The sequence below is a fragment of the Leopardus geoffroyi genome, chromosome C1, assembly GCF_018350155.1.
Source record: "Leopardus geoffroyi isolate Oge1 chromosome C1, O.geoffroyi_Oge1_pat1.0, whole genome shotgun sequence".
Lineage (NCBI taxonomy): Eukaryota > Metazoa > Chordata > Mammalia > Carnivora > Felidae > Leopardus > Leopardus geoffroyi.
In genome coordinates this window covers 61,320,362-61,343,512 of record NC_059328.1, presented here as the reverse complement: position 1 = coordinate 61,343,512, position 23,151 = coordinate 61,320,362, and the positions used below count along the sequence as shown (strand labels likewise).

General features: G+C 36.0%; 1 long non-coding RNA gene across 1 annotated transcript in view; it reads left to right on the top strand.

Moving 5' to 3' along the window:
- LOC123598068 overlaps positions 1-19,538 on the top strand; it is a 30,463-nt gene extending 10,925 nt beyond the window's left edge. The window contains exons 2-3 of the long non-coding RNA XR_006712380.1: positions 18,731-18,879; positions 19,461-19,538. This is a non-coding gene — a long non-coding RNA (uncharacterized LOC123598068). The remainder of the gene's footprint in view (positions 1-18,730; positions 18,880-19,460) is intronic.
- Positions 19,539-23,151: the final 3,613 nt, after the last annotated feature.

Below are 23,151 nucleotides of genomic sequence, written 5' to 3'. Positions count from 1 at the left end.
GGCAAACCAAGAGCAAGATGATGCATACAAGGGACCCTGAGAGCTGCCTTGTCAGTCAGGAATGATGACATCAGTGGAGGTGATGGTCCTTCTCTGCAGAGGACTCATTTTGGCTGTGCTAGCTCTCTGTTAAGCTATCCCCCAAACAGACATGAGAAATCAGGCTGCAGGGCTATCCAGATTTGTTTTTCATCCCATAGAGTTCGTATGTAGTATAGCTATTTACATTATTTTCTAAGAATTTTGTCTCTTGTGTTTGGTTTCACTATTTGGTTTTAATGTTTTTAATTATTTGAGAGAAAGAGAGAGAGAGAGAGAGAGAACACAAGTGGGGGAGAAGCAGAGAGAGAGGGAGACACAAAATCTGAAGCAGGTTCTAGGCTCTGAGCTGTCAGCACAGAGCCCTACCAGGGTCTCAAACTCATGAACTGTGAGATGATGACCTGAGCCGAAGTTGGACGCTTAACCAACTGAGCCACCCGGACACCCCAAGATTTCACTATTTTAAAGAAGAGATGCTTATGAAACAGTTTTAAATTTCTAGTTGGTAGAAATTTTTTATTTTATGGTTTAATAGTTCATTTCTAGTTTTATCCCATTTTGTTCAGATAATATGTTGTGTGTGTGTGTGTGTGTGTGTACACACACTATTTCTTTTTTGGAAGGTTTTCTTTGGTATCTACTAAGTGAAATATTTTAGTAACTACTACATAGACAATTGAAAATAAGGGCCATTCTTTATTTCAGGACATAGTAGAACTCCTTTACTTGATTTTTCAGCTGCAAATGATATTTTGATGCTCAGTTTTATCAGATAATGTAACCAGTTATCTTATTCTATCTCCCACTTTCTCTTCTCTTCTCCATTTTCACTTGTTATATAATTTCTACATTATTTTTACTTATTAGGGCACATAATATTTTATATTCTATCACTCTGATACGTTGGTTTTACTCTTGAGTTGAAGAGTCAAATACGATCAGTGTTTACCCCTAGTCTTTTTGCCTTTCTGTTTCTTATTTTAGGTATTATATTTGTGTTTGATCCTTCTTTATTAATCATCATTGAATGAATTGGGTTTTCATGGCAGGAAATTAACTGGAAGGAAATTTATGGTGGGGTTTGGAAAGGGATGACAGGATGGGAAGGAGCCAGAGTAGTATTCCAGCCTAGTTGGCTCTTCTAACTCCAAGGTCCCTTCTGCTCTGCTGCCAGACAAGCAGACTGCCTCTCGCAAATATGGTTTGTTTGTGTGGTTCTGAATTTACCTCCCCTGATTCATTGAACCAAAGTGAGTCCAAGAAGTCTTGTGAAGCTAGCTGGTTCAGCCAATTCCTAAAGTTGCCATGAAAAGATTTAAAGGTACACTTCTGCTCTTCAAATGTGATCCTCATCTTTGGGGACTCTGAATCCTATAATTTGGTCTTTGTTATTAATTATTATTACTTAGGACTACATCTGGATGTACTATATCCTAATTAATTATTTTGACTACGTATTTTTAACAAGTACAATGTATATTTGTTCTTCTTTTTCTTACTAAACGTAATGTTGAGATTCATCCATGTTGTTTCATGTATCAGTAGTTCTATTTTATTGTTAAGTAGTATTATACTCTCCAAATATACAACACTTCATAAATTTCTGTGTGTTCATTCTATAGATCAATATATAATTCTGTTGTTATCAGCTTTAGTCTATTATATTAAAGTTGGATCATATATTCCTATAAATGTTTTTGTGGACATATATTTTAATTTCTTTTAGATGGAGCCTCATCAGTGGAACTTCTTGATCATAGGATACATGTATGTTTGATGTATGAAATTGACAAAATTTTCCCTTGGTTGCACTATTTTATTTTATTCTCCTACTACCAATACATGGAAGGACTAATTGCTCTATAACCTCACCAATACTTGGTGTTGTCAGGCTTTTCTTTTTTTTTTTTTTTTTTAAAGTTTATTTACTTATTTTGAGACAGACAGAGGCAACACAATTGGGGGAAGGACAGAGAGAGAGAATCCCAAGCAGGCTCCACACTGCCAGGTCAGAGCCCAGTGTGGGGCTCAAACCCACAAAACTGTGAGATCATGATTTAAGCTGAAACCAAGAGTCGGACACTTAACCAACTGAGCCACCCAGGTGCCCCTGTTGTCAGGCTTTTAATTTCAGTAACTCTAGTTGATGTAAAGTAGTATCCCATTGTGGTTTAATATTGCATTTATCTGGTGACTGGTAATATCAAACATTTATTGCAGTGCTACTGGTTACTCTTATAGCTACATTGCAGTAGTTTGCTAGAGTTGCCATAACAAAACACCACAGACTGGGTGGCTAAAACAATAGAAATTTATCTTCTTACAGTTCTGGGAGCTAGAAGTCCAGGATGAAGGTGTTAGTATGTTTGGTTTTTCTGAGTCTTCTCTCCTTGGCTTACACATTGCTGCTTCCTCTCATGGTCTTTCCTCCATGTAAGGGCATTCCTGTTATCTGTGTGTCCAATTTTTTCCTGTTGTCTTATTGGACTCGGGCCCATTTCAATGATTTCATAAATCACCTTTTAAAAGATGCTATAATCAAATACAGTCACATTTTGGAGTTAGGGCTTCAATATGTAAATTTTGAGGGGGTATAGTTCAGCCCATCACATGCATTGTGAAGTGTCTGTATAAGTCTAAATATTACATTTATATCGAGTTATGTATATATTTATATATTCTGAAAACAAGGATAGGATATTAGTGAATATTTTTTCCCCATCTGTCACATATCTTTTTATTTTCTTAGTGGTTCTTTCGAAAAATAAGAGTTTATTTTAAAATTTTGCGAAAGTCAAATTTACTATTTTTTTCCCTTTTATTGTTAGTATTTTGGGTGTTAAGAAATCATGACATCTGTGTAAAAAAATATTCTCCTGTTTTACATCCAGGGCTGTGAATCTTGTCAAAGTATTTTTTGTCTAAATATGAAATAGGGTCGAAGGTTTCTTGTGGCTGTTCCAGCAGCACGTGTTAAAAATACTTTCCTTCCTCCACTGAACTGCTTCAGTACCTCTTTTGAAAATCAATTAAAAGTAAAAGTATGGGTTATTTCTAGACTCCTTATTCTATCCCATTGTTCTAGTTATCTATGATCAAGTTATATATCCTCGTGACTATCCCACTGTCTTAAATACTGTAGCTATATGGTTAGACTATCTGGCAATAGAAATTCTCCAACTTTGTTCTTTTGATATTTGTTTGGCTATTCTAGATCCATAAAATTTCCATATGCATTTTAGAATCAGTTGTCAATTCCAAAAAACAAACACAAAAAACAAAACCCACCTTGCTAGGACTTCAGTCGGGAAGGCATTAATTCTACATTAATTCTATGGATCAGGTTGGGGTGAATTTAATTTTTAACAATTAGGGGCCTTCCAACTCATCAGTATAGTGTATCTCTCCATTTATGCAAGACTGCTGTAACTAAAATTAGCATTTCATGTCAGTTTTCAGGGTAGGTGTGTCTCTCATCATTTGTTAAATTTATGCAATGGTATTTTATATTTTTATATATCCTAAATGATATATATTTTAAAGTTGTTTTATTTTCTCCAAATTTTTGCTGGTATAAAAAACACAATTAATTTTTATGTTGACCTTCTATCCACTGATCTTGCTAAAAATGTTATTGTAATCAGTGCAGTTTGTGTGTGTGCAGATTTTTTTTTTTTGTTTAGATTTTCTGCATGTATAATCATGCCTTTCTCTCTTTAAAGTTTATTCTTTTTTTCTTCCTGCCTCTTTATGCTGGATAGGACCTCTCACCTATTATAGAATGGAAAAAAAATCTGCTCTGGATTTCTCCATTAATTATGTTAGCAGCCGTGGCTGTGTGTATGTGTGCACACATACACATGTATATACTTATATACACATATATAAATTTAATTATACTCTACCACACTGAATGATGTTTTTATTTGTTTTTAGTTTGCTAAAAGTTTCTTTCCTGAAAATTTGGAAACAAAAAGATTTTTGTTAAATGATTTCTGCATTTATTGCAATAGTCATATTATCTTTATTTAATAATCTAGCCACTTTAATTGGTTTTGCAAAACAAAACTAAACTTGCATTCATGAGGTAAATCCCACTTTAATCATGTTAATCTATCCTTTTTATATACTGCTCGTTTGGGGTTTTTTTTGCTAACATTTTGTTAAAATTTTTGTGTCTTTGTATATAATATGTTGTTCTGACATGTTGTTTTCTTTCTTTTTTTTTTTTTTTTTTTAATTTTTTTTTTCCAATGTTTATTTATTTTTGGGACAGAGAGAGACAGAGCATGAACGGGGGAGGGGCAGAGAGAGAGGGACACACAGAATCGGAAACAGGCTCCAGGCTCTGAGCCATCAGCCCAGAGCCCGACGCGGGGCTCGAACTCACGGACCGCGAGATCGTGACCTGGCTGAAGTCGGACGCTTAACCGACTGCGCCACCCAGGCGCCCCAATTCTTTCTTATAATATTCATGTGTAGCTTGGTATCAGAGTTTATTGACATAAAGTGAGTTGGGAAGTCTTGTCTTTCTATTTCTTATGCAAAACTGATTTCATATCTTCTTTATATTTGAAAGAAAATTCACCAATAAAGTCATCTGGAACAGGAGTTTACTTTAGAGCAATATTTAAATTATAAATTCATTTTCTTCAGCAGAGTTAGGGCTGATAGAATTTCTATTTCTCCTTGTTTCGGTTTGAGTAGATTTTAGCTTTCAAATAATGTATCCATTTCATTTAAGCTTTAAATCTGTCATAAACAACAAACCATTCAACTTGTTATTCTTGTATTTGCATTCAATGTTCAATTATATTTTCCTATTTATCTCTTTTTACTTTATTCAATTAAACTTTTTCTTTCAAGATAGAAATTTGTTTGCAGTTGGAATAGTACAGAGAGATTCCACGTACCCTTTATCCAGTTGTCCCCCAAGGAAAAGATTTTCCAAAATTATAGTATATATCACAACCAGGATTTTGACATGCACATTAATTCATACACAGAATGTCTCCTCAGTACATGGAGCTCTCATTCTGCCTTTTTTTTCAGTTACAGCAACTTCCTTCCTACCCCACCCCTGCATTAACACCTGGGAGTCATTATATGCTTCCCATTTCTATAATTTTGTCACTTCGAGAAAGTTACTTAAGTGCAATTATACAGTAATTTATCTTTTGGGATTGGCTTTCTTTACCTCAACCAGTTCTCACAGAGTGCGCTTCTTTGGAGATCCACCCAGGTGGTTGCCTGGATCAGTATTTTTTTTTTTTTTTTTGCTTTTTATTGCTATGTAGTATTCCATGGAATGGTTGCTCCAAAATTTCACACTTTGAGGGAAACCTTTGGGGCTATTACAAATAAAGCTGCTATAAATATTTGTGTATGGCTTTGTGTCTGAGCATAGGTCATAATTTCTTTGGAATAAATCCTAGGAGTGCAATTTTTGGATCATACAGTAGTTACTTGTTTAGCTCTTTATGCCAAATTGTTTTCCAGAATAGCAGCACTGTTTTATGTTCTCACTAGCATTTTATGAGTGATTCATTTTCTCTGCATCCTCCAGCATCCAGCATTGGGTGTTGCCATATGTGTGTGTGTGTGTGTGTGTGTGTCTACATATATGTGTTTTTTATTTTTTACTTTAGTCATTCTCCTTGGAATACAGTGATATCTTTTAGAAAAATTTTAAATGTTTATTCATTTTTTAAGAGAGAGAGAGAGTGAGTAGGGGAGGGGCAGAGAGAGAGGGAGACACAGAATCTGAAGCAGGTTCTAGGCTCTGAGTTGTCAGCACAGAGCTGGACACAGGACTCAAACCCACCAACCAGGAGATCACAGACCTGAGCCGAACATAGACGTTTAACCGACCGCGTCATCCAGGCACCTGGAATATAGTGATACCTTAAGTGTCCATTACCCCTCAGTGGGGAGGAGTATGCTACTGGTTGGCAAGAAAATTCTGGCTCTCTACTTGGCCTTCTCTGACCCCAGCCTAGTAGGGATATTGGGTCACCTTACTAGAAATTCGCAGTAGTGGAAGTCCAGGCTCTTCTCTTGTCCTTTGCTAATAATGCTTGGATGGAAGCACAGTTTCTTCTATGTAATTGGCTAGACTAGAGTGATTATGTCTAAAGCACCTCTGACTTGCTAAGTCTCCTCTTAATGAGTTCTTTGGCTACAGAGAATAGTTTTTGTTGGGGATTTTCTTTTCTGCTGCTGTTTGTCTTTCCAAGTTGCTAGCTTAGTCAGCTCCTGGTCCAAGATCTCTAAGGCAAAAATAAACTCCAAACATCACCATCATATCATTCCTTGGGTGCTAAGCTCCACAGCCTATCTGCACTCTATCTTTATAGACCTTTTGTGTTTATTTAATACATTATGTTCAAGGTTATTAGTTTAGTTTTTTCTTTGTTTGTGTTTTTTAATAGGAAGAAATAGGGAAAAGTATATCTACTCCATCTTCCTGGAAGCATTAGTCAATTTTCTTTTAATCAAATGAAGAAACAGGAAAAAATAGGCTTTTCTGTTTATTATTTCTGAAACAAAGGTTCTTTTACATAGGCCTGGGTTTTCCAGCTATCTGTATCATTTCCCTAAGGAACTTTTAACCCCAGCCACAGCAGTTTCAGTGGTGGGTGAGGAAAAGCATCCAGATAACAGTGAAATGAAGAGTAAATGAACGGTGATAAAATGGGTAACAATGACTTTCTCATCTCACATCATAATAAATTTGGTAATGGTTACTTGTTTTTTATTGCTGTTATTTTTAAAAGTGTTCATGTCCTCAAGAATTAAGAGACAGGAAGAATATAAGGAAATAGGGAGACAGGTCTCTGAAGAGGTATATTCAGAGCACAGAACACAAAAGAAAACACTTTCCTACTAAAATAAGAAAAATAAAATAAGATTTTTTTTGATGTGGATATATACTTGTGGGTGGCGAAAGAAAAAGTTCATGAGATTCTTGTCATCCCAGGTGACAGAAAAGTCTCCTTTTTACTCTCAAGTAAATGTTAAGGGCATCTGCTAAAAGTGAATGTCAGATGTAGATGTCTTAATCAGACTGGGGAAATTCTGGAATTGCAGAAGAAAGCAAAACAGGCATGTTACAGAATTCATGGTCATAACAAGGTCCCAAAGGAAGTTGGGAACTACAGTCCTGTAGTGATATTAATCTGCTCATTGGCTTTTAGTTTTTCCTCAATTAATGTTCCTGACACTAAGTGAAAGGAGAGAAAATAAGCATTTGGGATGATAAAGGGTTTCAATTTTTGCAGGGAACATTGGAGAAGGAATTAAAATGTGAGAAATAGGGATGCCTGGGTGGCTCAGTTGGCTAAGTGTCGGACTTTTGATTTCAGCTCAGGTCATGATCTCAGAATTGTGGGATGGAGCCCCCTGCCAAGCTCCACACTGAGCAAGGAGCCTGCTTAGGATTCTCTCTCTCCTCTCTCTCTATCCCTCCTCCCCTGCTTGTGCTCTCTCTCTCTCTCTTGATCTCAAAATAAATAAATAAACATTTTTTTAAACGTGAGAAGATAATTTATGGAAATTGTTAATAATGTTCAATGCTACAGAAACATCACAGTATCTGAGGGATTACACATACCTTCTACTGACCCAAATCATGAGATGTTAAAACGTTCACATGCCCCAGGACAGCAGCAAGTAAGCATGCTGTTACCCCCTGTCTTCCAAATGACAATACCAAAATATCTTTTTTATATATTTTCATTGATATTCACACATTAAAGAGGGAAATTACTTTCATTTAAACATTTTAGTCTGATGACTTACAATGGGGCTATGTCCTGATAAACCCATCATAAGCTGAAAATATTGTAAGTTGAAATGCAATCAGTATACTTACTTAACCTATTTAACATCAGAGCTTAGACTAGGTGACCTTAAACATGTTTAGAACCCTCACATTAAGCCCACAATCATCTAACACAAAGCCTATTTGATAATAAAGTGTTGACTATCTCATGTAATTTGTTGAATACTGTACTGAGAGTGGCAAACAGAATGGTTGTCTGGGTACAGAGTGATTGTAAGTTTACGTAAGTTTACAGAAGATGGTCACTTCTTTACCCTTGTGATCACGTGGCTGACCAGGGGCCATAGCTCACTGACACAGTTCAGATCACAGGAGTGTTATACCTCATATCACAGGCCTGGGAAAAGATCAAAATTCAAAATTCAAAGTATGGTTTCTACTGAATGGGTATCACTTTCTCACCACCATAAAGTAGAAAAATCCTATGTCGAACTATTGTATTGTTGGACTAGACTATTATTAATCTTATCTTAGATATTTTCTTATAACTTAAATCTAGTCTTCATTTTCTCTATACATTCATAAATTGCACCTACATTGTTATCTTGCTATATTCACCTCAGCTGAGCATACTCACAAGCCTGTCTTAGAAAGTGCAGGATTTACAAGGTCCACACATTGTATGGGAAGTTTCACATATGTTAGTTCGTATACTCATTACATTGGTTCTTACTGGAATTCACTATTTTGCTCATGAATAAGCAATCTCACAGGTTTAATAACTTTCCTAGGACTGCAACATTTTTAAATGATAATCACAGTAATCAAACCCAGTCTCTTTGTCTTGAAGTCAGTGTTGTTTCAACCTTATCCTACCAACTGCCTTTCATTTTGTGTTATCATGATATATTATCTTCTAATAATACAATATGCTTTGGAAAAATCCTGCCCCATATTCCACTTCAAGATTCTTCTCCACATTTTCTTTTCTCCTTTCTGTACTTTAGCTCCCTACAGATAAAGCATCACCTTTCCAACCCCTGTTCCCTGGTTCCTGGAAGCAGGCACCCTGGCAACACTACGGAAACCCAGGGCTCTGGAAACAAAGATTTAAAAATACTCTTTGAGAGCAAAAGGGCTAAGCTTTCACAAACATGTCCAAAGTTGGACATTTAATCATTTATGACCATTTTCACCTTAAGAATCCAATACATTTAAATTTCAAAGATGAAGTCTTTTTTTTTTTTAAATCAATTTTGTATCTCCTTATTTAGAATTCTAAGCCTCCAGTTCATAGTTTTAATTTTCTTTGATGATGGAACATCGGTAATGTCCTTTCAGGGTAGGATTTGTTTTCAAAAGTGTCATTGTTTCACATGTAATAGTTTATATTTACCGAGGTCTTACTATCTATCAAAAGATGTGCTAATGTCTGGCCATTTAAACTATTTAGGAAAAAGCAAACAAACAAACAACAACAAACTCTTTAGGGCATATAATGTACATAGCTGTAATGAAGCAAAGAATGAACTTTATCAGGCAACATTTTTTTTATTTATAATTTTTTAATGTTTATTTTTGAGAGAAAGAGAGAGAAAGAGAGACAGAGTGGGAGCAGGGAAAGGACAGAAAGAGAGGGAGACACAGAATCTGAAGCAGGCTCTGGGCTCTGAGCTGTCAGCACAGAGCCTGATTCGGGGCTTGAACCCATGAACCACAAGATCATAACCTGAGCCGAAGTAGGACACTTAACTGACTGAACCTCCCAGGTGCCCCATATAAGGCAACATTTTCTTAAGCATTTATCAATGTTATTTTAAACAAAAACAACAAGTTGGCCTACTGTGGAGCCGTAGTTTGCATCTATACCTTTGGAACCAGGAATAGTTATTGTTAAATAGTGATATCTGAAAAGGAGAGTAAAAGTTCTTTGTTTCTTCTGAATTTCTTTTTTTAATGAGTTAGTAATGTCTGCAGTAACCGCTGTGGATAAAAACCTGACAGAATTCTCAACTCATTTAGTTACTGTTGCAATAGGCAAACAATGCCTGGTGGGAGTGATGATTAAAAAATAACAACAGAGACAGAAGAGTCTTGGAAAAACCAAATCCATAGTGGGAACTTTACTCATGTTGTGTTCTCTTGTCCCTTCAGAGAACACAATGCTTTCATTATTTATGCAATGCTCTGGTGAGTGATGGCCATACTATAAAGGCATCAAAGTTGAATGATGAACGAACCTCCCTCTCCTCATGTACCCACAGCATCAACTGCAGGAGATACAGTCCTGAGCATGAATAGTATGAACCGTGCTTCTCAGGCTGTAAGGTGTTATTTATAAGGAAAAAGGAGGTAATTATTTCATGCTTATCTGTAGGAAGTGGGACAGTAAAGAAGGAATGTCGTGACTATAATACACAGTTACTTTATGATTTTCTGATTCCTAATTCCATGGGTTTTGTAATCAAGGAGAAAAATAAATCCAGATTTGCCCCTGAGATATACTCTGCATTTTGGAATACATCTCAGAAACAAAGAAATTACTGATTATATGTATTATTTCCCATGATACGTTGACATTGGAGCCACCAATTTTTAAAAACATATTCTATTACAGATAGAAAAAGAACTTTCCCATTTGAGGCCGATTCCCTTATTCAGGGATATGAACAATCTGGAATAACTAGCATTGCTATTGAAAGTCATTGAAAATTGAACAGGGTTTTTTTTTCCCCCGAGGGTAGAAAGAAAAATGAAGTTTTAGGATCAAAACAGTCTGATTTGCACAGTGATCCTTGCATTACACAATATATAGAAGATAAATAATAACTTTGACTAAATGGACTTGAAGTCGTATGAATGTCAACATCTTTTCCGTATGAATGTCAACATCTTTTCCTAAACACAGAGAAATACATCTTGTGAACAATTTATAAAAAGTACGCTTCTTCTTTCTATGAAGCCTAGAATAAGTACCTTCTCATTAAGATAACTTTATCAATAAATTAACACAGTGACATTATTGTATTTATTTGTCTGACCTCAATAAATTCATGGTGATTTGTATTAATAAACAATTAAAATGCTTCTAATATCAAAGGTTGTGTCTGATTTCTTCAGTTCAAATTGAAACCCTCCCCCTGTATAAAGAATAAACAGAGAAAATATACAAGATCATGTCCTTTCAACATGAGTGGATCAGGCTTTATAATTACAGTCTGAGGATCAAAATGCAAAATACAACACACATGCACATACACTCTTTCATATGATAGAAACGGGTCAGTTCTTGCTCAAACAAAACAAAAATGGTTTCCGTAGGAACAAGGCATTATGTAAAAGCTCTGTTTGAGAGTTTCTTTCTAAGCCTCTGCTTGCAGATGAGCTTGCATTGAAAATCAGCTAATGCCTCTTTCAAAGTTGACAGGTACACTCAAGCAGGTAGAGAAAAATGCCAACAGGTAACAGCATATGCATTACTCAGGGATGCCTGCACATCAGAAATGATTTGTATCAGTCTTTTCCCAAACTGAACAGCCCTTTAGGTAAAATTGTATTAATTTTTTTTTTAAAGTAAAAAGAAAATATCTTTGAGCTTTGTTTTCAGCAAGACATGGTGAAGGGGGTTTTGAGGTAAATGCTTCTGAGTACTGGTTTGAAAGGTTTTCACTAAAACAAAAGTGGGAAGGCTCTGCATGGTGGCTAACAACCATTGGGGATGGCAGGAGTCTTTTGAGCAAAATAAAATCTAGCTGGTGGGATAAATGGAGATTTTATAGTGCCTTAACTGTAGGGAAGTTAGTGGACATCCGTCAAGCTAGGTTAATGGTGGGTGAATGGAAAATGGTTTAAGGTAATTTCCTAAATGGCAAGCTATAGTAGGTATAGATTTGCATAAATTGCAAAATGCATTAAAAAGCTCTTTTTTGGCCACATACATATTTTCTCATGACTTCTTTAGAATCCCTAAGAAAATTAGTAGCTGCAAAATTATATCCATTCAGTGTGGACCCTGGGAACTACTTGGGAAGAGCAGTAGAATTAAATGGACTTCTGCACTTAAGCCAGATTGGGCAGTGCCTTTATTTCTTCATGTTTAATTTGTCTATTTGCCATAAAGTCAAAGGCACAATACATTTGGTTATATATATATGCGTATATATATATATACACGTATATACGTGTATATATATATATACGCGTATACACACACACACACACACATACACACACACATACATATATATATCAAAGATGCCAAGACAAAAGGAATATTTTAGGATAAAGTATAAGATAGTGTGGACTTAAGGTAGAGGTGCAGTATCCCATTTTATACTTCATATTAGCTGATGAAAAAGAGCTGTGGCATGGGGTGGGGGAGGTGGAGTCCCAGGTAGTGAGAAAGAGAGCTTGATTGACATGTAGTTCCATATGCATAAACACTGCCAGGATTGAAATCAACAGCTCAACAAAGGGGCTTAAAAGTAGAAGTAGGCATTATTTCACTATCTACTAGAGGAAAATGATATTCAAACTAACCAGGAGATATAATGATCAGAGTTATTTAATGTTAAATATTTTTTAATCAATGGATCTGAATAATAGTTATTTATAAAATCAGATATTCTCCTATCTTTCCGTATATATCTTGAAATATACAAAATCAATAGCAAATGTCTTCCATTTACATTTTAATTAGACTAATAGTGCTTCTACTGATAAAGGTGATGTGATAAAGGTAATACAGTAAAGAAAACGGGCTGTAGCAAATGTGAGCTCCATTAAGATAGGGAATTTTTTCTTTTTCCTTTACTAGCAGCTCCCTGAGCATCTAAAAGAGGCCTGGTACAGGAAGTTTGTTGAGGGTTTACTTTAATTAATTAGACATATAACATGACCCAACACATATCTGAAACAGATCCTCCCATCATTTTCATCTTGGTTTTAATATTCTATTTCTTTCCTATTTCTACCCAGGCTAGGATTTGTGGTTTTTATCATTGGTGATCATATAAGTATAGACGGCCTTCTGTGACCGGGTTTGGTTTTTGCTGCTATTACTGTTACAAGGTAGCAGAGGCAGGAGTCATTGGTTTACTTTTCTTTGGATCCCCAGTTTCTAATAGAGTGTATCATATAGTCAGCACTTAATAGCCTTTGAATGAATGCACTGAGTACTAGGAGTATGGAGTTCTGGTCCATAAAAGATTGGACAATGTTTTAGAGTTCAGCTGTTGTATACTAAGAATAGTGACTAAACATTGGCTTTAAGGTCAAAATTACACTGTTCACACCTGGGTTTTTGCCCCTGACAAGGTGGGCAACACTGAGCAAGTTAATTAAACTCTATGTTCATTCTTTATTTAAATAACGGATTTTAATATATCTATTTAAAAAAAAATTTGTTGTAGAATAAATGAGGTAACATATGCAAAGTTCTTAGATCAGTGCCTGGAAAGTGGTACATGCTCTGTAATGTGGGCTATCACTGCTTTTTCTATCCTTCATGTACCTGAAAAAATCCTGGACATGAAACCTGTGCTCAGATCAATCTTGTATCAAATCTTTGACTTTATTTCTTTTTAGTTGCATGACTTTGGAAAGGTTATTAAGCCACGCTTGCCCCTTTCTTTGCCTTCAGGGTTTGAAGAATGAAGGAAACACCTATTGTATTTGAAGCACTCAATGCATATTAGGCACACACTGGTGAGCGCCGGTGTCTTCTTTACTTTTCATTTTGGCCATATTTCATGCCAGTATGTTTGCCTGTTCCTTCTCCCTGTCTTCTTAGGATGAGGTTATCTCAGGAGAGCATTTCAGATTCTAAACTCAAAAGTGACTTTTGTGTGAGAGGTGTAACATATTTGTCATTCAAGCTTTTACCACTTTGCTGAGTGCCAAGTTTTTGTTTGTTTGTTTCCCCTTTTTCTTCTTTTATTAAAGTCGAGAGTGTTGAACATGGTTGGGAATAAACCATTGAACCCAACTGAAGAATGCTAATTCATCATTAAACTGAGTACCTCAAACTACAATCACTGTCAACAACAAACAGACCAAAAACAACAGTATAGGCTTTGCTGAACTGTATCAATGATGAACAAATATACTGTATATAAGAATAATAAATATAAATATATGAACTGGTTAGTTTATTTGCATACAGTGTAGACCTAGAACACACTAAAGGGACTCTCATAAATTTACCTTTCATAATACTCTCATAAATTTACCTACTTAATTAACTGATAGACAGATAACATGGTGGAAGGTTGAGAATCTGTTCCTTACAGCTATCATATCTTCTCTTAGAGCCAAAGTTAACGACTAGTACCATGGTTGGACTCATTTCTCTGGGACATTGGTGCCAATGTGTTTTCATTCTGAACCAAGAATTTCTGAAATACCTGGTCTGGGAGTCAAGATGTTGTCTGCTTAGGAGGTCATTGGAAGATGTCCTCCTTCCTTCCACTCAGTTCTGGCTGTTGCCCATGAGCATTTAACTATCTCTACACTGATTTTCATGGAGACAATTATTGGACAGAGCTTTCTTAGCTTTCCAAAATCTAAAGTCACTCCTGTCTGCCAAGATTTCTAGACTGGTGAAACTTTCAGAACTTTAAAACATCAAAGAAGCCTCTTAAGACAGAAATGGGGGGCACCTGGGTGGCTCAGTCGGTTAAGCGTCCGACTTCAGCTCGGGTCATGATCTCGCGGTCCGTGAGTTCAAGCCCCGCATTGGGCTCTGTGCTGACCACTCAGAGCCTGGAGCCTGTTTCGGATTCTGTGTCTCCCTCTCTCTCTGACCCTCCCCCGTTCATGCTGTCTCTCTCTGTCTCAAAAATAAATAAATGTTAAAAAAAAAATTTTAAAAAGACAGAAATGGATGCTTGAAAACAGATGGGAGTGGGGTGGGAGAAGTAGCAATGTGGAGCCATGTAGGACACAGAGTGGAGTGTAACCAATATTAGTCACTAGTTACCAATATAAGTCTCAATTCCTATCCTGGAAACAAGCAAACCAATAAAAAAAATAGCTTTAGCAGCACATACATGAAGAACACTTCAGGGAAAAAGGATTTTTAGAAAATATAGTCAAAATTTGGAAGACTCCCAATCCCCATTTTGACTCTCCCATTTTACAGATCAAGTAACAGAGTCCCACTTCAAGGTTCTGTGTAAAGCTGCCAACCTGGTTTACTAGTGGGGGATTAACTAGTTCTAAGTTCTTTTTTATTACGTATAGTCTTATCAAATTAGAGAGAGGGAAAGAAATGCACAAGAGATTAACAGAATAATCACCATGGACTGACTATCCAAAATGTCCTTCACTAGGCTTTGTTTTTCTTTTTTTTAAAAAAAAAATTTTTGGGGCACCTGGGTGGCGTAGTCGGTTAAGCGTCCGACTTCAGCCAGGTCACGATCTCGCGGTCCGTGAGTTCGAGCCCTGCGTCGGGCTCTGGGCTGATGGCTCAGCGCCTGGAGCCTGTTTCCGATTCTGTGTCTCCCTCTCTCTCTGCCCCTCCCCCGTTCATGCTCTGTCTCTCTCTGTCCCAAAAATAAAATAAAAACGTTAAAAAAAAAATTAAAAAAAAATTTAAACATTTATTTATTTTGGGGAGACAGAGAACAAGTGGGGGAAGGGCAGAGAGAGACGGAGACACAGAATCCAAAGCAGGCTTCAGGCTGTGGGCTGTCAGCACAGAGCCTTACATGGGGCTAGAACCCACAAACCATGAGATCATGACCTGAGCTGACATTAGATGCTTAACTGACTGAGCCACCCAGGTGGTTTTTTTTTTCTTAAATGTGTCAATTCTTCCTCTCAACCATGGTCAGCTCCTAGTAACCCAGTTCCCAGCAATTCTCCTTGAAACAATTAAACTGCTCAGGTAAGGCATTGGACTGTTTCTCTTTAAGCAAAGTTTATTGATATTACTTGTACCTGAGTCCTCTATTTCTCTAGCTGCTTTGAAGCCAAAGACATAAAGATACATCAATTCTCGATTACATTTTTAAGGACTCCCATTCAAATTTCTAGTTTATTCTTTGGTTCTCTTACCCCTTCTAGTGGAGGACCACCCTTATACATTGTCTTGTTAGGAAGAATAGTTTGATTCTATTTTGTGGGAAAATTACTTGCCTGTGCCTGTCTCATTTTTTATTGCTTGATGTTTATTTCCATTAAAGAGAAGTACAGCTTTGCTATAATCACACCTCTTGAACACTACTTCAGCTTAAGTGTGCTAGGCTTGGTTTTTAAAATTATCTTTTAACATTTGGGAAATTTTTTAAAAATATGTTCTCACATGCTTGTTTAAAAAATCATGATATTGCCTTAATTTTTAATCTTCTTCAATGTTATTAATTTTGGGGGAAGACTGGTAATATTGCATCACTTTTGTATTCTGCTCTGCATTTATAAAGTTCCTTCATATATTAGCTGATTTGAGTCTTATAATGGCCTGGTAAGGTAAACAGGTCAGTCACCATCATCCATATTACAGAAGGAGAAATGAAATTTAAGAGTTAGCTGGACTTTCCAAAAGTCACATACTTATTGAAAAAGAGCAGGCAAACTTAGATCTTTTGACCTTATGCCTTATTCTTTGTAAACACATTGTTCTAATAAACAAAGGAAATGACCAAAGTGTCTTTAAAGAAATCATCCAGTGGTTTAATTTTTAACCTTGTAGTTACCATCTTAGGAAAAGTGGCATTGTTCTGGGTTATCTAAGATGTATCTATGTTGAAGCTTGCCCTTTGCTAGTGTGTGTGTGTGTGTGTGTGTGTGTGTGTCTGTGTTTCTCTCAAAAAGGAGAGGAGAAACTCATAAAATGTGGTTAATTCTCACTGTGGTTGAAAGGCAAAGCTATAAAGAACAATAGAGTGTAAATCATTTCACATTGAGAATAATAAGGGATGAACTTAATTTTTGAAGAATACCCACTTCAGCAACACATTGGAAAGATAGTAGGGGGAACCAATTTCCTGCTGTCATAAATAAATTGCTGCTTTGAATAGATTGTTTGGTGCCTAGAAAGGAGAATGGAAGCATTTAGTTAGTTTTGTGATGTGTGACATTGAGTAGTTGATGAAAGCGGTTTTCACGGTGATCATGAAAGGGTGAGATTGTTCCCTCAATGGAGTGCTCTATCCTTGGGCAAGTGGAGGCGTCATTTTCTTATAACTAGTGATGAACAATGGGACTTAAAATGAGACTGCACTTAGAGAAATAGTGAACACTGGCAGGAAGGGCAATTGAAATAACTTTGGAAAATAGAATCAGCCTCAGACTCTTTAACAACAGTCGATTAGATGGTTTCTGTGCTGTATTTATTAATGATTTGGAAGATGAAGTAGATATGAAGTTGGTAAAGTTTACCCATTATAAGTTTCTCTGAGAATAAGTAGTTCAGATGATGGTGAGAAACTCCAGAGGGAGTATTAGACAGTATGCTTTCAGAAAATATCAGACAAGCCTAAAATAGCGTATGTCGTTAAAAATAGCCTCAGCTCTGTATGTACACATTTTTAACCTTGTGACAGTTCAACCAATCCCTGTGGGGGCTAGAGACAAATAGGTGTTTAAAGTGTGACAATAATGGGAAATAAAAGTACTTTGTTAGAAATTCATAATCCTTGTGACAGCTGCCATGATCCCATGATCTCACTTCTCAAAAGGAATGCCCTTCTTTGCTTGTGATTATTCCCATTGAAAGAGCCAGAGAGAGTAGGTGTTTCAAGAGGAACATATAATGCTAAAGATGGTTGCAAGCCAAATATAAACCATTTGTAAATATCATATTTATTTAGTGATAGCAAGCATCCTTGATTGAGATATTATGTTCAAAACAATGGGAGGAATCATTTTTTTTCCTATTGTCCTCAATGTTCGACCAAAGAATACCTAATTCAAACTAAAATTAAATTATTAGATTAAAAAAATTATGGACTTTCTACCATGAAATAAAACTCTGAAAAGAATTTAGCACCACAATTATAAACTATGTTTATTGTTTTTAAGCATACTTAATCAGGTGATTGCCAAAAATATCAGTCAAATATGGGTTTCAGAAAGGTCTCTCATACACACAGAATTATAGTTAGTGCATTGACCCATTATATTTTCATATGCCTGTCTTAGTCATTAGACCAAATTCTCTGGATAAGTCACTATTTAACTGTGTACAGAGGCTTAGATACGGATAAATTCTACAAGCAGTATTGGTGATATAGTGTGTGTCAGACACTGTTTGGTTCTGGAAATACAATACCAGGTCTTGCCCTTTGAGAAATCTTCAGTTCATAAGATGCTTATTCATATTTCGATGTAATACAACAAGGGTTCCAAGAGACATAGATGTTTTAGGATGCTATGGAAACCCAGACAGAATACCACTTAACTCATTCTGAAGTAAGGGAAGAGTTTTAGAGGAGTAAGTTAAAATTTGCAATAAGAGTAGGATATTTCACATTAGAAGTGGATAAATATATTCTATGTGAACTCTAAAAGGTAAAGAATGATGCAGATTGTGCTATATAATTCCAAATGGAATTTATATTCCATTTATGTATTATATTTGTTATGATAGTATAAAATGTACATCTGTGTGTACATGCATGCGTATTCGTAGATTTGTAGAGGTGTGTGTGTGTGTGCATGTATGTGTGTGGTGTGAATTAGGGTGGGAATAGAGGCTCTTAATATACAGTTTTATCATTTATGGAGGGCAAAAAACTTAAAATAGTTTGGACCCTCCGTGATAAATGTTCTTTCCTCTAAACACACTGCAAATTTGAACCCGGGGAGCCTTAATAGGCTTGTTCTATCTGATCCTGACTGCTGTGAAATAGTCTCAGACCTGACACGTGGAAAATATCAAAAAGTCTCTTTGGCTCATTTCAGGATGAAGGTCACATCCATATTAATTGCCCTTATAGTGAAGCCTTCCTGGAGGCCACCTGTCAGCACATCTGGAGCTCATGTTGCTGCTGCTTCCAACACGGCACCATTTCCATCTCTACTCTGACTTCAAAGACCCATCAAGGTTGATGGTAAGGATCTGGGAAGGGACACAGCAGAGATTTACTGGCCCAGGCTCAGGTCTCTCCTAGCATACTAAAATTCCCTTTTCTCAGTTGCAGGACCTAGCAAAAGAAAGGTCATTTAAATTTGATATTTTCCAAAATGCCCTTTGGACAGATACTGGGAAAAAAAATGTTATTTGATTTCCCAGGTTTCACTCAGGTTTTAGATTAAACATGAATCAAAATGATCTGTTTTACATATCAATGAAATAAACATCATTACTTCAGGGACCCCACTGTACGTTTAGGTTCAGTTTGAATGTTGTGACCTTAGTCTTTCATTGAATCACATGGGAATAAAGAAATCATACATATAAGGGTGTTATTGGGTATTATATATCCCTATCCAGAACCCAGAGTCAGACCCAGCAAGATAAAGTATCTATTGAATTCTATGAGAGAAATGAGTATCTCAGGATGAGTTCACATCTCCCTAACTTGAGTTTGTGGGGATCAGAGGAGTTTTCACTGGAGTTCTTCTGGAGGTTTAATTCCTTTCTTAAACGGCTAACATTGTATTCTTAATTCTCCTTAATCACTCATTTCAGATATTTAATGCATGTGATGGGGGGAAGAAGAAATAGTCCTTGGTGAAATAAGTGTGGGAAACAGGATATTCAAGTAAGGAAGTGTTTTTGTTCCAATATTTCTCATAGTTTTTGGTATCTTAATACCCAATGCAAACCTCAAAGAAAGGGTATGATTTGGAGAAATACTTCCTGATTTTATTTTGCTAATTAATCTGTGTTTTTTTTTTTTCCAAATTATATCATAGAACATGCTTTAGGAAATGCTAACTTAGCCTCTGATATTCAAATAGATTTTTTTCATGTGGCTCTCTGTATCTATTAGCATCCTGTTAGATACAGCATCACCAAATCTATCACTGCCCAAGACCAGTACTGACTGTTCAATGTCCAATACTGTCTTGGCCCAAATTTTGCCTTTTCTCCAACCTTGCCTAACCTTGGACCAATAGTCTGTAGTTTAAGTGGCCCACTGATGGAGGTCTTCTGGTTATATTATGTTGGGTGAGGAGACAGACAACACATGAATAGGAAAGAATGGTATGCTGAATGGTGATCAGTGCCATGAAGAAAAAAATAAAGAAAGGTAAGCTGTAAAAAAGAGTAAGAGACAAATTACTATTTCAGGTAAGGAAGCCAGAAATGGCTTGTGTAATTTAGGTGCTATTTGGACAGACACATATCAGAGGTTCATAAGTGAATTACCGGTAACAGGTAGCAGTAGTTTAGGTGGGCCTCATGGTAACTTTGGGTGAGCCATTCATTTTTTTAAGACTACCATTAGGCTCTTTTTGAGAATCCCTAGCAGTACAAGTACATGGCTATTTTTATGGTTCAAGTTCACTTATCTGGAAATTTATAAATACCTTTATCCTCTTTAAGGATATACTAAATTATTAACAAAATGCTAATTGGTACCATGTTCATTCAGTGGAATTCTAAATCTAAACTTCAGCAATTCTTAAAAAGAAGGATTTCTCAATTTCAAGTATTTTCTCTAAGCACTCATAACTTTAAGAAAAGGTGAAGTTTGTGTGATTTCTTCAACATGATGGGCTTTTTTTCTCTGAATCAGAATCACCTTCTACCTTGCTGAATTGACGTATACTTTATTGACGAAAATTTAACCTTACTTTATTTTTCTTCCTCAGAAAACTATAGTCCACATGTCTGTCATTACTATTTTCTCTTATTTTGAATATTCTCATATTTTAAAATCATAATAGTAATAAAAATAACAACAACAATGGCATAGTTTACTTTGCAGGTCCCATTACAATTTTTTATATATTTTCATCAAATTAGCTTCTGCAACAAATTCTGAATTGATATATTTTGAACAATTATATGTGCAATACTATGTGCAGTCCAAAGTGCTGACAATACAAAGTGCCATAGGACTTTGCCGTAGGACCCTTCTTTCATGAGTTTATATTCTAGAGTAGACAGACAATAACCAATCACATTAGGTACCACTAGGTTTTCTGATCTATAGGTGAGGAGACTGAGGCAGATTGAACTTAGGTTTTCCTCGTTTTAAAGACCAAGCTTTTCATAGTTATGCCATTCCTGCATCTTAAAAAGGAAAATAGAGAAACTCATCCATAAGCCAAGAGTTCATTAAAGTATTGGCCCCTAAATAAATGAGCATTAAAAAATTAAAGTATTGGCCCCTGTTTTGTGATAAAGACATGATACCAAGTTCAAGAATAATAAGTATTTCTCATATTATAAGTCCCTGGTTCTCCAACTTCAGCTTGGAAAATATCACTAGAAGTATTGGATGAAATTAAAGATTTCTGAGCTCCATCTTCAGCCTGTAGGTCTGTAGTCATCTGTATTTTTAACAAGGATCTCGGGTGATGCCGACTCAGATGGCTTTCGAGCCAAACTTTGTGAAATGTATTTGATGATAGTAAGGTCTGCACATTCTAAGCCAGACAGTCGATGATTAAACTAATGGGTCCATCAGACAAGACTGGCATGCACAGGGCCATGGAAGTGCAGCATCAAAGAGAGCTCATAAGAATGAGTTAGAAACATTGAAAAGGTAACAGCCTTGACCTTGGCCTTTTTTTTTTTTTTTTTTTTTTTAATTTCAGACAGTGCCAGTTGATTTGTGTCGCTTAGTTTGTGTCTGATATCCAGTCATCAGGTGCAGGCCCTGGAGACTCCGGTGGGTTTCATCACTCAGGAGAGCCACAGCCTCTCCTCAGCAGAGACACACCCATCAGAAGCCTTGAGAAAACCTCTCCCTCAAACTGGAGAAGAGGTCATGACCACACTATTTTTAATATCAGTGGCCAGAGATTAATTTTAAATGAAGTATAAATCATCCTGCTTTTATTATTCAACTCTAAAGGTAGAGATTTTAAAGAATTGCAGGCTTTGAAGAAGGTGCCATATGCAAAGCTAACAGAAACGTTCAGGACTTTCAGAAAAAGCCTTAGAATGATCCTTTTTAATTCATTTGAGATATAGCTCATAAACCTAAATATATTATTTGGTATATTACATTAAACAAAAATACCTGGTTGGGTTTTTGTTTTTTTGTTTTTTTTGTTTTTTTTTTTTGCTTATAAAATCTCCTTTGTTGATTTTATTCTAAAAGGAAACATTCAGAAATAGAAAGTATTGAAAACAACTTGAAAGACTGTGCTAAAGTCTCTTTCATAGGTAAATAGTGACTTATTCATTACTTCCAGGTTTTGTGATAGCAGGCCAGAGCCAACTCTTTATATAAAATTTGAAATGACATTTAATTACTCTGTTTTTAGGAGGCAAGTGGATTTTTAAATTTAAGTAGTTTCTTTTATTGGCCTTTTGTCTTTGTATAGTTTGAGGAAAATGATTGGTTTTTTCCTATCTCCAGAGCAGGCATTATCTCTAGAAACTATTCATTTTAAGATCCTTTGTCATGCTTCTTAAGAACTCCTTTTAAAGACACAGGGGAAAGAGTATTAAAGATGAATCTACTGACAATCTAAAGACTCACTGAGGTCACCTTTTCCGTTATCAATGGCTAAGGGTCTGGTCTATCAACAAGCTAATCTAAATGAATGAATCCTGTTAGTGAATTAATAGGATTTTAACTGAGATTCACTTTATAAAAATAATGTTACTGCTTTGGGAGCACTTGGCTAGCTCAGTTGGTAATCTCAGGGTCCTGAGTTCAAGCCTCATGTTGAGCGTGGACCCTACTTAAAAAAAATAATGTTGCTGCTCTTGTTGTCTAATAACTAAATTATTCAGATTATGAGAATTTCAAACTTTGGCAGGCTAGCTAGTGTTTTGGGAAAACTTGCATTTCTCATCATGTGGTTTACATCTCATTTCACTGTCAAAATTAGGAAGTGGTTCTGAATATGTCAGATTCAACACTGGATATTTCTTAAGAGATTAAGAAAAACTGAAACAGTATATTTTCAGTGATTTAAAGGGAAAGAATGAGTTTTATTTTGGGGGGAAAGAGGGAAGAATAAATTTTAACTAATCCCTTTCATCTATGATTCTCCTGTTCTTTAAAAAAAAATTCGAATATTTTCCATACCCTCTGGTGATTACATGTGTGGTATCTTTCTTTTCAATTTCGCCTCTCAATTATGAACTTCTTGGGGATTTTGTCGTAGCCCATAACTATGCTTAATAGATGCATAATAGATATTTGCTGGATGAATGGATGGATGGATGAATTAATAGGAAATTTTGTTAT